The sequence below is a fragment of the Sturnira hondurensis genome, unplaced genomic scaffold (genome assembly GCF_014824575.4).
Source record: "Sturnira hondurensis isolate 20B ecotype Veracruz unplaced genomic scaffold, ASM1482457v3 Scaffold0004786, whole genome shotgun sequence".
NCBI lineage: Eukaryota > Metazoa > Chordata > Mammalia > Chiroptera > Phyllostomidae > Sturnira > Sturnira hondurensis.
In genome coordinates, this window is record NW_028077417.1 from 1,752,378 (window position 1) to 1,768,634 (window position 16,257).

Below are 16,257 nucleotides of genomic sequence, written 5' to 3' on the forward strand. Positions count from 1 at the left end.
ATTCAGAAGAATATATGCACCTCTATGTTTGTTGCAACTTCATTTACAATAGTCAGTATTTGGAAGCAGTGCAAGTGTCCATCAGCAGAGGAGTGGACAAAAAAAGCACCCATACATTTACACAATGGAATATTACTCAGCTGTAAAAAAGGAAGAAGGAAATCTTACCCATTGCAACAGCATAGATGAACCTGGAGAGCGTTATGACAAGTAAAATAAAGCCAATGAGAGATAAACAAGCACCAAATGATTTCACTCATATGTGGAATCTAATGAACAAAATAAACTAATAAGCATAGTAGAGGCAGAATCATAGATAGAGAGCAGGCCAACAGCTATGAGGGTGGGGGCTGGGAGCTGGGTACAGAGGAGGGTGGAGGGATTGAGCACAGAGGAAAAAAGTCACGAACAGGGATATCAGTGTTATTACCAGGGGATGGGCAATAGACGGTACAGGAGGGAGTAGGGAGAATAAATGATGATAAGAGATTTGACTTGGGGTGGTGAACACACAATATGGTGTACAGATGATGTGTTTTAAAATTGTGTGCCTAAAACCTGTATAATTTTGTTAACCACTGTCACCTAAACACATCCAATAAAAAGGGGGAGGAAAAAAATGAGGTCTGTGTTGGCCCTGCTTGTCTTCCTTCTTTTCTGTCACCAAGGGACTGAGCTTTGCCTCTGGAGCCAGGTGGAGTCTCTAACCAGGAAGAGTGTTTCCTCGTCCTCTTCTGTCTGTCAAATCTCATTTATCTATTTAATTTAAGGACACCTGTAATTGCATTTAGAGTCCACCCAAATAATCCAGGCTAATCTCCCTAGTTCAAAAATCTTTAATTAGTTACACCCACAAAGACTGTTTCCCTATAAGGCAATATTCATAGGTGAATTAGGACGTGGATATCTTTTGGGGGTCATATTGTAGCCTATAATACCTCCTAAAGGCAGGTACGAGGGTCATGGAGTGGGAATTTAGTGTTGTCAGAGGAGTATATCCCAAAGAGGCACTTAAAGCCTGGATGAAGAGTCAGGATGCAGAGCCAGATGGAGGTCTAATGGTCTGGGGGTCAAGATGAACACCAACAAGTTTGGCCCTGGCTGGGGAGCTCAGTTGATTAGAATGTCATTTTGATATGCCAAGGTCGCAGTATCAGTCCCTAGTCAAGGCACATACAAGAAGCAACCAATGAATGCATAAATAAATGGAACAACAAGTTGATGTTTCTCACTCTTTCCTCCCTGCCTCTAGAATCAATAAATAAAAATTAAAGAAAAAGACTGACAAGTTTGGTCATGACAATTCTGGAGGGAGCTGGAAATGTGCATACATGGGGTATGGAAAGGAGGCCATGTTCATAGCTTGGTTGGTGGCTGTTTCAGGTACATGCTTCCATGGGCCTGAGAGGGGGTCCTGAGAAAAATCAGCCCCTAAGGAGCAGGCTTGAAACATCAATGTAAGTGTAGCAGTGAAGAACCCACTTCTGCTATACGTAGATGAATGGTGCACCCCACATCCCTATCTTGCCTTTGACCTTCGGAGGAGTTGATCATTCATGCCAATGAAAGGCCCGCACAAGGGTTACTTTCTGCCCCATGTGTGTCCTCACTGCCCATTACCTCTAATGTTCCCATGGTCCCTGTTCCTGAGCAGGCCCAGGTCTCCAACTCAGTCTCTCCAAGGCCAGTCAATTGTCACAAGGTAGGAAAAATTCTGTGGATGAAAATTCAGAGTTGTCTCAAACCCCTTACCCTTTAGTTTTTACTGGAGGTTTTCTCTCTTTCCATCAAAGAAGATGAAATTGGTATCAACCATTCTGTGAAAACATTTTACATTTTTGACATAATAATGCTTTCGGTGGCTGCTGTAATGCAATGGGAATTGTTGGCCAAAATGATATTTTCTTTCATTTTGGCTCCCTTGTAGCTATGAATGTATGTTTTTAAAAGCCAAATGTTAATATCAAGCTTAATCCACTATCGTTTCAAAAGCACCAGAGAGACAAGATAGCACCTATTCCTTGGCTAAATCCTTAGGCAAAAACCTAACACTGCAGAGAGCTACATTCACACATTCCTGATTCTGGCTTACTCGCTCAAGAAAATGAAGAGTGGGTGTTTCAGAATTCCACCATCTTACAGTGTTGGCTGGGGCTTTCAAACAGACATTTAACCAAGGCCTCTTATTTAGAAAACTTGGAGTCAGAGACACCACTTACCATACATGCAGCTGGCAGCTCAGCTACTTATTTAGCCAACCATCCAGTTTGCCAGAGCAGAACAGGAGAAGGTAACACTCACCTCAAGAAGTAGACATGTGTTCCATGTTAGGAAGTGGCCCTTGCAGTCTAAGAGCTCTCTATGGTCTGGTTTCACACAGGGATAATGTCGAGGGCATCTAGAAAACCAGTGTTTGAAACCTGCACTCACTGAGGCAGACAGGACCAGGTGTGTGGCAGAGAAATTCAGAAAAGGTGGAAACCAAAATGAACATCAGAGTTTATCTAGTTCAGGTTTGCAAATTGGTAGTCCCTCAGGTGGAATCACCATGCAAATATTTTGTTTGCCACAAACAGGTTTCTTTTAAAAAACAACCACCACCACCACCACCAACAACAACAACCAAACTTTGAATTAGCCATGGCTGGTGTAGCTCAGTGGCTTGAGTGCCCCTGCCTGCAAACTAAAGGGTCACTGGTTCAATTCTCATTCAGGGTACATGCCTGTGTTGGGGGCCAGATCCCTGGTATGGGGGCACAAAAGAGGTAATAACACATTGACATTTCTCTCCTGCTCTTTCTCCTTCCCTTCCCCCCTCTCTAAAAATAAACAAATCAAATCTTAACAACAAACCCACTTTCAATTAGATACCAACATTTAAAATCTATATTTTTGGCTTGTAATAAAAAACCAGGATCTGACCACCACAGGCCCTTGTTACCCTATGACAACAAGGAGCTGGAGCTACTACCACCTTTCCCATATAGATGGGTCAAGTATCCTCCAATTCACCATAGCCATTCCCTGGCCTTGCCACCTTTAAGCACTTATATTGCCTGCTAGGCTGCAGTGGGCATTTGAGTTTATAGACACTGCCATTGTTCAAACTGGCCACCTAATGGAGTGAAGCTGAGACTCACATAGTACAAAGGATACTGACAAAGGCAACCTGTCCTGATTTGTGATGCTGATTTCCTAAAGTAGCACAGTAGAGTGAAGAGTGTATGAACTCAGAGATGGAAGACTTCTGTTTAAATCTTGGCTCCACCACTTGCATAGCCATGTGGCTTTGACCAAATAAATTTCCTCATGTATAAAATTGGCATAACCAGACTTGACTGGTGTGGCTCAGTGGGTTGGGAATCATCCCACAAGCTGAAGATCGCTGGTTCAATTCCCAGTCAGGGCACATGCCTGGGTTGCAGGCCAAGTCCCCAGCTGGGCAACTGATTGATGCTTCTCTCCCTCTGTTTCTCCCTCTCTTCCCCTCACTTTAAAGATAAATAAAAATAAAATCTCTTAAAAAAGAACTTGTCTTTAAAAAATAAAATAAAATGGGAAAACCAGAGCACAGATTAAATGAGAGGAAGTATGTGACAACCTTTGGCACAAGTACACAGTGTGGGCTCAAGAACTAGTTGCCTTTATCCTTCCCTCTATCCCTTGCATAATACAGCCTCTCCAGATGTCTCTGAGAAAGAATGGAGGTAATGTAGTATCAGTGGGGTTGCCCTAAACACCCACAAAAATTATTTTTATAGCTTTATTAAAATATATTTTACATACCATAAATTTTACCCATTTCAGGTGCATAGTTCCCTAATTTTTAGTATGTTCAGAATTGTGCACCATTCCCAACAATGGCAGTCACCATTGTTGAATTTTATAAAATGCTCAGTGCCTCACAAAAGAAACCTGTACCTATTTGTAGTCACTCTCCATTTTCTTACTATCTTCCTGGTTCTAGGTAAATATACATTATTGATGTCTCTGATTCTTGACATTCATTAAAATGAAATCATACAACACATGGCCTTTTGTGACTGTCTTCTTTCACTTAGCATAATGTTTTCAATCTTCATCCAAGTTATAACATGAATTAATATAGTATTACTCCCTTATGCACAGTTTTGTTTTACATAGTTACAGTTAATGGCAGTCAACCACAGTCTGAAGATATTAAATGGGAATATTTCAGAAATAAACAATTCATAAGTTTTCAACTGCACACTGTTCTGAGTGGTATGATAAAATTTCTCGCCATCTTCCTTAGCCTATTCTACACTGTATATGCCACCAGCCCATTGTTAGTCACATAATAGCCATCTTGGTGATAAGATTGACTGTCACAGTATCATGGTGTTGTGTTCAAGTGATCCTTATTTTACATAATAATGTCTCATTCACTTCATCCCATCATGTGTATATTTTATCATCTCATGTCATCACACGAAGGGTAAATACAGTCAAGTATTTCAAGAGAGTGAGAGACCATATTCACATAACTTTTATTTAATTTTTTTTATTTTTGTACAATTACAGTTGCCCCTATTTCTCCTGTTACTCTACCCTGCCCTGCCCACCCCATTCCCCCACATCTACCCCCCCCCCAGTATCCTTGTCCATGGATCCTACATACTTGCTCCTTGACTTGACCTGTATTTACTTATTTTTAGAGAGGGAAAGGGAGGAAGAGAGACATCAATGTGTGCTTGCCTCTCACAAGTCCCCCACTAGGGACCTGGCTCACAACCCAGGCAGGTGCCCTGACTGGGAATCAAGCCAGCACCCCTTTGGTTCGCAGGCCTGCACTCAATCCACTGAGCCACACCAGCCAGAGCTTAATTCTTTTGAATATACACCCAAGAGTAGAATTAATGAGTTATATAGTAATTCTGTGTTTAGTTTTTTGAGAAACTGCCAAACTATGGACAAGTTTTTACTCAAATATATGTTTTCAATTCTCTTAGGTATATGCTTAGTAGTCTAATTGTTGAGTCATATGAAACCTCTGTATTGAACATTTTGAGGAACCACTAGACTGTTTTCCAAAACAAATGCACAAATTTACATTCTCATCAGCAATGTAGGCAAGTTCCAATTTCTCTACATCCTTGTCATCACTTGTTATTATGTGGTGTCTCATTGTGGTTTTGATTGCATTTCCCTAATGGCTAATGGTGGTATTGAGCATCTTTTAAAGCATTTATTAGTCAATTGTATAGCTTAAGAGAAATGCTTATTTAGATCCTTCACTTAATTTTAAATTGGATTATTTGTCTTTTATTGAATTGTAAATTTTTTATTATATTTTATTGATTATGCTATTACAGTTGTACCATTTCCCCCTTCATTCCCCTTCACCCTGCACACCCCTCCTCCCACCAGTCCCCCCCTTTAGTTCATGTCCATGTGTCACAAGTTCTTTAGATTCTACATTTCCCATACTATTCTTGCCCCTGCCATCTATTTTCTACCTACCATCTATGCTACTTATTCTCTGTGCCTTCTTCCCCCTTCTCCTCCTCCCACTCCCCTGTTGCTAACCCTCCATGTGATCTCCATTTCTGTGGCTCTGCTCCTGATCTAGCTGTCCACTTAGTTTGCTTTTGTTTTAGGTGTGGTTGTTAATACCTGTGAGTTTGCTGTCCTTTCACCGTTCATATTTTTATCTTCTTTTTCTTAGATAAGTCCCTTTAACATTTCATATAATAAGGGCTTGGTGATGATGAACTCCTTGAACTTGACCTTATCTGAGAAGTGCTTTATCTGCCCTTCCATTCTAAATGAAAGCTTTACTGGATAGAGCAACCTTGGATGTAGGTCTTTGGATTTCAGGAGTTGGAATGCTTCTTTCCAGCTCCTTCTTGCCTATAAGGTCTCTTTTGAGAAATATGCTGACAGTCTGATGGGAACTTCTTTGTAGGTGACTGTCCCCTTATCTCTTGCTGCTTCTAGGATTCTCTCCTTCATTTTAATCTTGGCTAAGATAATTATAATGTGCCTTGGTGTGTTCCTCCTTGGGTCCAACTTCTTTGGGACTCTCTGAGCTTTCTGGATTTCCTGGAAGTCTATTTCCTTTGCCAGATTGGGGAAGTTCTCCTTTATTATTTGTTCAAATAAGTTTTCTACTTGTTGCTCTTCCTCTTCCCCTTCTCATACCCCTATAATTCAGATGTTGAAACATTTGAAGATGTCCTGGAGGTTCCTAAGCCTCTCCTCATTTTTTTGAATTCTTGTTTCTTCCTTGTTTTCTGTTTGGTTGTTTCCTTCTTCTTTCTGGTCCACTCCCTTGATTTGAGTCCCAGTTTTCTTTCCATCACTATTGATTCCCTGTGCATTTTGCTTCATTTCACTTAGTTTAGCCTTCATTTGTTCCTCTAACTTGTGACTAAAATCAACCAGTTCTGTGAGCCTCCTGATCACCAGTATTTTGAACTGTGCATCTGATAGGTTGGCTATCTCTTGGTCGCTTAGAAGTATTGGCTCTGGGGCTTTGAGCTGTTCTTCTGCTTGAGCCATAATGTTTTGGTCTGTTCACACCTATTATGTATGAGAAGTGGGGTCTACCCAGTTGCTGGGTTGTGACTGGGGGTGGGGTCAGAGAGGGAGCAATGACGTTTGTTGGGCCCTCTCTCGGATTTTGGTCCCCTCTGCCATTTCCTGAAAGCAAATTTGGCCCTTCTGGTGCTGGTTCCCAGGTGTGTGGGCTTGTGTACATTCTAGGACCCAGTGGGTCTCCCCAGCGAACTCTCTTGTGAGGCTGGGTGCCTCTCCCGGCACCTCAACCCCCAAAAGCTTTTCCAATCGGTGCTTTTAGGCTTTATTTCCTATCACTGGGGCCCTGGGTTGCACAGTCTGTGTCACTGACTGTTTTTAAACCTGCCTGGTTTATCTGCATGCGAATGTGTGTCTGTGGTCAGCCAGCCACCTTGCGTGCCTCACTGGGTTTGCTTCTTTCCTCCCCACGCCCGTGTCTGCCAACCACCACCTCTTCCTGCTAGGACCTCTCTCCCCCAGCTGCCAACTCCGTCCCTCTTACTGGCCTGGATGAATGGTTCATTGATGTCGGACTTCAATACAACTAAATTTTCTGTCTGTTTCGCTTGTGTTTTTGTTTCTAAATCTTTGTTGTCCTTAAATTTGGTTGTGTGAGGAGGTACAGTATTTCCACATAGGTCTCCATCTTGGACAGAAGTCGAGTTGTAAAATTTCTTTATGTATTTCTGATGTCCCTTATCAGACATTTAACTTGAAAATATATTTTTCCATTCTGTGGGTCGTCTTTTCATTTTTTTGTGGTATCATTTGAAGCAGAAACTTTTAAATTTTTATGATATCTGATTTATCTATTTTTCTTTTGTTACTTGTGCTTTTGGTGTTATATCTAAGTAACCATTACCAAGTCCAGTGTCATAAAGGTTTACCCTTATGTTTTCTTCTTGGAATTTTATAGTTTTAGTTTTCATGTTTAACCCTTTGATTCATTTTGAGTTAGTTTTTGTATATGTTTTGAGGTACGGGTCCAACACCATTTTTTTTTGCATGTAAATACCCAGTTGTTTCAGCACCACTCTTTAAGAGACTATTCTTTATCTATTGAATGGTCTTAACATCCTTGTCAAAATCAGTATTTAAGTTCATTTCTGGACTTTCAATTCTTATCCATTGATCTATTTGATTACTGTTGTTTTGTAGTAAGTTTTGAAATGGGGAAGTGTAATTCATCTAACTTTCTTTTGTTTCAATGTCGTTTTAGTTATTATATGTCCTTTGCATTTTCATATAACTTTTAAGATCAGCTTGTCAATTTCCACACATACACACACACACACACAAAAACTAGTCGAGACTTTGGTAGGAATAGTGTTGGATCAGTTTGGAGAATATTACCATGGTTACCTCTTTGGGTTTTTCCAATTGCAATAGGCCCTGCTACCTTCTCCATCAGTGTCAGGCATTTAGGGTAGTGTGTACTCTAGTAGCCAAAGAAGCCAATGTTTGTTCATTACTTGAGTTTCATATTAGTCCTGGGCTGCATATCTAGTACAGAGACCACTGGCCACCTGTGGCTATAGAGCACTTGAAATGTTACTAGTCTAAATCAAGATGTGTTGTACATTGAAAGACATATTTGATTTCAGAGATTTATAACACAAATGGGATATATTTCATAAATAATATTAATATTGACAACATGCTGAAATAATATTTTAGATATATTAGTTTAAAATATACTATTGGGGGGAGGTTAGGGGGTGGAGTGATTGAGCAAAAAGAAGAAAGGACTCATGGACATGGACAAAAGTGTGGTGATTGCTGGGGGAAGGGTCATGAATGGACTACATAGTAATGGGAAAATACAATAAAGATTAAATTAAAAGATAAAGTATGCTATTGGAATTATTTTCATTTTTTTCTTTTTATTTTTTTAATGTGGCTACTAGAAAATTTAAAATATCCGTGTGGCTTATATTTTAATTTATCATTACCGATCTATAGATTCTTAACATGGAGTTAGCTTAGGAAAGCAATGGTGTGAGGCTTAGGATGTACTGGAATCCCCTAAACATATTGTAAACATCTTGTGTGTTAGTTATGTACTGTTGTGTAACAAGTTATCAAAAAACTTGGCAGCTTAAAAAAACAAATATGTATTATCACATGGTCTGCATGTCAGGAATCCAAGTGTGTCTCAGCTAGTGTTGCAGGCTTACAGTCTTTCATAGGCTGTAATCAACTATTAGCCAATGCTGCATTCATTTTAGGGGTTGTCTGAAGGTGGATCTGCTTCCACGTTCACTCACATGGCTATTGGCAAATCTCAGTGACTTCCTAGCTATTGGTCAGAGACATTATTATTTTTTCTTTTTTTTGCCACGTGAATCTCTCTATGTGCAGCTTACAACATAACAGCTGGTTTCCTCATAGTGAGTGAGCAAGAGAGCAAGAGGAAGATCAGGCAATATGGATGTTATACTCTTTTATTATTATTGTGGGAAAATATACATAAGAAGGCACAGTGTTTTTATAACCTAGCTCCATCACATTTGCCACATCCTATCCATTAGAAATAAATTACTAGACTTCCAGCCAAGATGGAGTCATAGGTGGAAACACTGTGCCTCCTTGCACAACCAAGTTTCAAGACAACAAAGTTTTAGTAACAAAAATGCAGCCAAAACACAGATAATTGAACTGAACGAAAGTCCAACAACAATGAACTGTTCAGTCAGACTGGAAAGAGGGGTGGAGTCAGTGGCAGAGTGGGGTTGGGCAGGAAAGAGCGCAAGCAGGGGCTGGCAGATCCCAGGTGTGGAGGGTTAATGGTCGGACCCAGTGAGGGTGCAAGGCGGCTGGCTGACTACAGTCACACCTTTGTGCGCAGAAAAACCAAGTGAAGGAGTGAGCAGTGAGACAGACCATGCAGGCTAGGGCCCCAGTGATGGGAATTAGAGCCTGAAAGCACCAATTGGAAAGACTTTTGGGGTCAAGGTGCCAGTAGAAGCTCCAAGGCTCACAAAGTTTGTTGGAGAGACCCACAGGGTCCTGGAGGGTACACAAGCCCACACACCTGGGAACCAGCACCAGAAGGGCCCAATTTGCTTGTGGGAAGCGGCAGAGGGGACAGAAATCTGAGACCAGAGCGGAGCAAAGCGCCATTTTTCCCCTCTCTGACCCCACCCCCACATACAGCATCACAACCCAGAGACCGGGTGGCCTGGCCCTGGTGAACACCTAAGGCTCCGTTCCTCATACATAACAGGTGCTAGCAGACCAACATAATGACTCAAGAACAGCTCAAAGCCTCAGAGCCTATAACTCGAAGCGACCAAGAGATAGCTAACCTTTCAGATGCGCAGTTCAAAATACAGGTGATCAGGATGCTCACAGAATTGGTTGATTTTAGTCACAAATTAGAGGAACATATGAAGGCTAAACTAAGTGAAATGAAGGGAAATGCACAGGAAACCAATAGTGATGGAAAGGAAACTGAAACTCAAATCAAGGGAGTGGACCAGAAGGAAGAAAGAGATGACCAAACAGAAAAGAATGAAGAAATAAGAATTCAAAGAAAAAATGAAGAGAGGCTTAGGAACCTCCAGGAAATCTTTAAATGCTCCAACATCCAAATTATAAGGGTACCAGAAGAGGAAGAGGAACAGCCATGAGTGGAAAACTTATTTGAACAAATAATAAAGGAGAACTTCCCCAATCTGGCAAAGGAAATAGACTTCCAGGAAATCCAGAAAGCTCAGAGAGTCCCAAAGAAGTTGGACCCAAGGAGGAACACACCAAGGCACATTATAATTATCTTAGCCAAGATTAAAATGAAGGAGAGAATCCTAGAAGCAGCAAGAGATAAGGGGACAGTCACCTACAAAGAAGTTCCCATCAGACTGTCAGCATATTTCTCAAAAGAGACCTTATAGGCAAGAAGGAGCTGGAAAGAAGTATTCCAAGTCATGAAATCCAAAGATCTACATCCAAGATTGCTTTATCCAGCAAAGCTTTCATTTAGAATGAAAGGGCAGATAATGTGCTTCTCAGATAAGGTCAAGTTCAAGGAGTTCATCATCACCAAGCCCTTATTATATGAAATGTTAAAGGGACTTATCTAAGAAAAATAAGATAAAAACTGTGAACGGTGAAAGGACAGCAAACTCACAGGTATTAACAACCACACCTAAAACAAAAGCAAACTAAGTGGACAGCTAGATCAGGAGCAGAGCCACAGAAATGGAGATCACATGGAGGGTTAGCAACAGGGGAGTGGGAGGAGGAGAAGGGGGAAGAAGGCGCAGAGAATAAGTAGCATAGATGGTAGGTAGAAAATAGATGGCAGGGGCAAGAATAGTATGGGAAATGTAGAATCTAAAGAACTTGTGACACATGGACATGAACTAAAGGGGGGGACTGGTGGGAGGAGGGGTGTGCAGGGTGGAGAGGAATGAAGGGGGGGAATAGGCCAATTGTAATGGCATAATCAATAAAATATATTTTTAAAAAAGAAATAAATTACTAAATTTAGCCTACACTCAAGGGGAAGGGATTATTCGGTGATGTGAATACCTTGAGAATATTGAGAGCCATTGTATAGCTTGCCTATCACAGTACATCCGTGCTCTTTTTTAGAGAGACCTAAGCTTTTACATAATTCTCAAAGAAACGTCAGATCACACATCAACACCCCCCCCCCACATCCTCTCAAAAGTTTAAATACTAGTTTGGAGGGAACTAAAATTGAGGTTTTGACTAAGGAAGATATTTTCTTCCATAATTTCAGTGCTAAATACAAGATCTAACCACTTTTTCATGTTTGAAAAATGTAAGGAAAGAGACCTGTATAACCTAAAGACTCAATATATACATAAGTGAAACAATCACACGGTCTGTTTTCTTCCAATTTATGTAGTTTTTCCCTAGGCCCATTCGATTTTCTGAGCTGCTAATGTTTTGTGTTCCCACCATGGATATTCATCTCTCAGGAAATCCCCGTAAACAACTCCATGGTGTTCTTTGATAAGAGATTTGAGTTGCAAATATAGATTGCTCTAGTTCAGTTAGTTTCACAGTGTCTGGAGCCTTCTCTGAAGTTCAGTTTCTCCTCCTCGTAATCTTTCAGGCAGGGTCCTGTATACTAAGGAACCACCAAGGCCTCTGGAGAAGGTGCACTGAGGCCTAGGCTCAGCTAAGTCCTTCTGGCCCCATCACTTAGCATTGCTGGAGTTATAGTTCCAATCTGATTAGCTCCTACTGTGGGGAGGTTACTAGTTTCTCCTCAGTTACACTCCCCTGCTTTTGTCAACATCTCCTCTCCGTTCTGAGAACCAAGTGTGTGAACCTTTCCTAGAGCTGAGATTTCAAGAGAAGGGCCTTGGCCAAGCTTCAGTGATAGGAGTGGATATAAAGGAGTGTCCAGTGGCCTTATTCTGTCAGCAAGTGGAAGCCAAAGCAATACATTGGGCCAGATATGCTGTTATTCTTGGAAATTATTTTCTGGGATGTGTGGTTGAATTTTCTGTCCCTATAATGAAGGGCTGAGCAGATGTATGAGAGGCAGGTCTCTAGATATGTGCATTACTAAGATCCCAGGGGAAGAGGTGGGAGCCTGTACTTGAGTCATTGCAGAAGAAAAAAGCCATGCCATTTGAACAAATGTGTTTTTTCTTCTCCGTGGCCCTTGAAATGAATCTCCATCTGTTTCTCTAAGGAAAATTCATGACTTTTAAAAGTTGTAGGAAATGCCTGTTCTAATAGGCTCCCTATCAACTGCTCTAGCACTTGCCTTCCAGTCTGCAGGCAATTTAATGGTTCTACAAGGTGCAGTTGGTCTGATTTTTGTCCCAAGCACTAGTGACTAAAAGGGTGAGAGATAAGAAGCCAGGGACTCTGAGCAAAGTTCTAGATTCTGGCTTGGCAAATGTTTTATTTCCCATCCTACTAATGGGCTAGGACCAACAGAGTCCTGAATTGGGAACCACAAGGTCTTAGGCTCTACAGCCATTCCAATATTCTTATTTTACCCTGGAGTCTTACTTTACTCACCTATTGGCTGAAGGGACTGAGTGAGTTGACCACCTCAAGGGCCTGCTTGCTCTGCCCTTGATTGATTTCCACCTCTTCCTGGATGTGGCAGACAGAGTAAAACATGCTAAGAATGAAGAAACCTGCCCTCTGGGCTTTGGGCTGGCTGAAGTAGGGAGTTCTGCCAGTGCTCTGGTTGGAAAGGCATAAGCTGAGCTACTCCAAGACCCTAGCCAGTCTCTCACTGGATCACAGCTTTTGGAAACCCCAAATCTTATACCTCCACTGTCCAAGGCAATCATGCTGATTAACAATAGAAAAACTGGGGTGGGGGGGTGGTAGTAAGGCTGGAAAGCAACACTTGTTGAGAGCCATCAAACTAATTTTCCCTTGAAAATCAGTCCCTAAGAGTGAGTATGCTCTTAATCATCGAAGTGATCCTTTTTTCCCACTCTCTCTCCCAAATCTCATTTGTTATAAGAATGTTCAGTGGGTTTGGAATTATCACGAATAACAAATGCCAGAGGATTTTTTGGATAAGAAACACTAAGTTCTGCAGCTTCCGGAGAACTCGGAGAGAGGAAGAATGTGGAAAGCACTTGAAACCAGTCCTGGCTGGCTGCCTGCTCTGAAGCCTACGGTTGCATCTGGACTCACAGGCACGTTGTGGATGGCATGTCTGAGGAGCTCAGCAACTGAGGACGTTGGGTTCAGTTGTTCTTACATGCCTTTTAGAGCTTAAGGCCAAAAACAAAATGGGACCCTCAGCAGACCTTTGGGCTGAGCCGCATCTGCTTGCTGGCTCCATCCTGCCTGGGAATACAAACTTCTGGAAGGGCTTGGACCAGATCTTGTGAGAAGGCTCGTGATTCACTGTTTCAGAGCCCAGACCTTGCTGAAAGGTGTTTGCTCAAGCCACAGGAGCAAGGCCTGTATCTTGCAGATTAGGAAGAGGGTCTGTGGATCAACACAACCAAGTCCAAATACAAGGAAAAAGGAATCACTACAAAGCTTCTCTATACAAGCTGAAGGCTCCGGTGGGGAGGGGCATGTTGGATGTAGGTTTTTGAGCTGGGTGAACTTCCTGCCTCACTGCCAGGAAAAGTCACTCTGTAACTGAAGCTCTCATTAGAATTAATTGGGTGGACAGGCCTGGAAGGCCCTTGGAGAACACGAGTGCCTTTTTCCTTCGGTCTGTTGCTGGCTCAGAGCACAGGCTTCAGCTGTTCTGGGCCATTCTTGGGAAGCCTAGGCTTTCCTCACAGTTTGGCTCTATATAACCTGATCTTTAGACATTCCTCATTCCACTCACAAAATCCTGCTGTGTTGTCACCAGTACACATCCCTAAGTCACTGATGGCTTTACAAAGAGCACAAGCACTCTCCAAAACCTAGATTATGACAGTTGATTGATGTATTCATTTAAATCTGAGTATCTCCTGGGGATGAATATAATGTGTGGGTATACTATTGGGCCTTACTGCCTGCCCTAGTTACAGGATGAAGCAAAAGTGACCAATAAGAATGATGTTCAAAGAAACCAGAAAAGAATCTTGATCCCCTCCGTTTAAAAAAAAGGGAGGGACTGGATTTCTACTTCATTGTCGAGCAAAATCAGATCACTGGTGAGGGTTTAAAAAAGCTATTTCAGCCCTGGCTGGTGTGGCTCAGTGGATTGACCACGGGCCTGTGAATCAGACAATTGCGGTTCGATTCCCAGACATGCCTGGGTTGCGGGCCAGTTCCCAGCAGGAGGCGCATGAGAGGCAACCATGCATTGATATTTCTCTCCTGTCCTTCCCTTCCCCTCTAAAGATGAATGGATTAAATTATTTTTTAAAAAAAGCTATTTCAGAAGAAATAAAACAAGAGATGAGGCAAGACGTATTCATAACAATTACTTGCAGTGGTCACGTGGGCTCTTGGCCTTAGCTGATTGTGAATTTTCTATAATGTTTTTTTCATTCAAAGAACATTGAGTCTTGGCATCAGATGAGGCCAGAGTTTTTTGTTCTTAGTATCTATCTTGGTCCCTGCCTTCTGCAGTTGACCTCCGAGCTTCAAGTGTGAAATGCTTAGAAGAAGGCAAGGGGGCGGGAGGTTGGAAGTTGTGTTTTCTTAACTTTCTGGTTCTTTTGATATAAGGACTACTGTGCATTTGAGGCTAAGAAAAGTCTTTATCTTGACATGGAATATACTGCTTAAGTCAGGTGGTGCTGAGTGGTTACAAAGGCTCCAGAGATCTGAGGGCTTCCTACTCTTGCAAGGCAAGCCTTAGCACTCTCCACACATCGATATCCTGACATTGAACATTTGGTGGTTGATATTTCAATAATCCCTAATGGAGGTATCAAGCTATTCAAACACTTTCCTGTCCCTTCACTCATATGAGCCTTAAGACAAGCCTGAGGGTAGGCAGTATGAGGCTTGATGTGAGATATAATTTTTCCAGTTTTATTGAGATATAATTGACATATAACATTTATTAGTTTAAGGTGTTGAATGTGAGGGTTTAATATATGTGTATATTTTGAAATGATTACCACAATAAATTCAGTGAACATCTACCACTTCCACACGGTTATACATTTTTCCTTGTGATGAGAACTTTTAAAATCTAATGTAATGTTCTTATTAATATTTTGGCTGACCTAATGATAGGCAGTGGGATGGCACTGACTAAAATTTCTCCAATTTTCCAAATTTTTCTCAAAACTCATGTGAAGTAACCATGCTAGTGAACCACATATTTTTTAAATATTTTATTCATTTCCATTTTTAGAGGGGAAGGAAAGGAGAGATGGAGAGAAATATCAATGTATGGTTGCCTTTCATGTGTCCCCCACTGGGAACTGGCCTGCAACCCAGGCATGTGCCCTGACTGGGAATCGAACCACGATCGTCTGGCTCGCAGGCCCGCGCTCAATCCACTGAGCCACACCAGCCAGAGCGGGAACCACATATTTTACATGATCAAGTGCTATAGGACTAAACGAATGCCTGGCATCTCAGGAAGTGAGAGCACTGATGCTAGAAATAATTACATTAATGGCAGAGGAAATTTCAAATTTGATCAACAATTTAAAAAATAAAAGAGATGGAAACCTACCCCCGGAAAGGAGAGTTTATAGTAATCTATTTGGGACATTCTAATCACAGGGAGCCCCAAACTGTGTTTTAAATATTCATGATAATAGAAAGACATCCTTTAATGAAGAGTTTCTGGTGTGAAAACAGTTGTAATATGGAAAACCAATCATCCAACAGATTTGGCGAAAATAGATACGCCGCTTTCTTTTTGCATATGCATACACACAGCTTATCCATATTCCCAGAATGAAAATACAGTGGTATACACTGAACAAAGACATATTGGGAATGCATGCAATCATTGTTTGATGGTTTAGGACTCTGGTTGCTCTAAGGAGGGAGTTAAAGAGACATTCATTTAGAAACTTGGGCTTGTAGCCATTTTGGAAAGAGCTATATTTTTGCTGTTGTTCCTAGACAACATTTTTGCCCTCTTGTGTTTTTGCAACTGCAACCATAAACAGGTTCTAGAAAAATTGCAAGTGAAGAAAACTTTCTTGTTGGTAGCATGGCAGAAAACCATACTATATTATACTAAGTTAAATGACCTCTAGATTACTAACAAATGCTCCATTGGTAGTAGGCCAGACTGGAGCACAGCTTCACATTTGGGTGGTGCTTGGTGGCCTTGCTTATAGA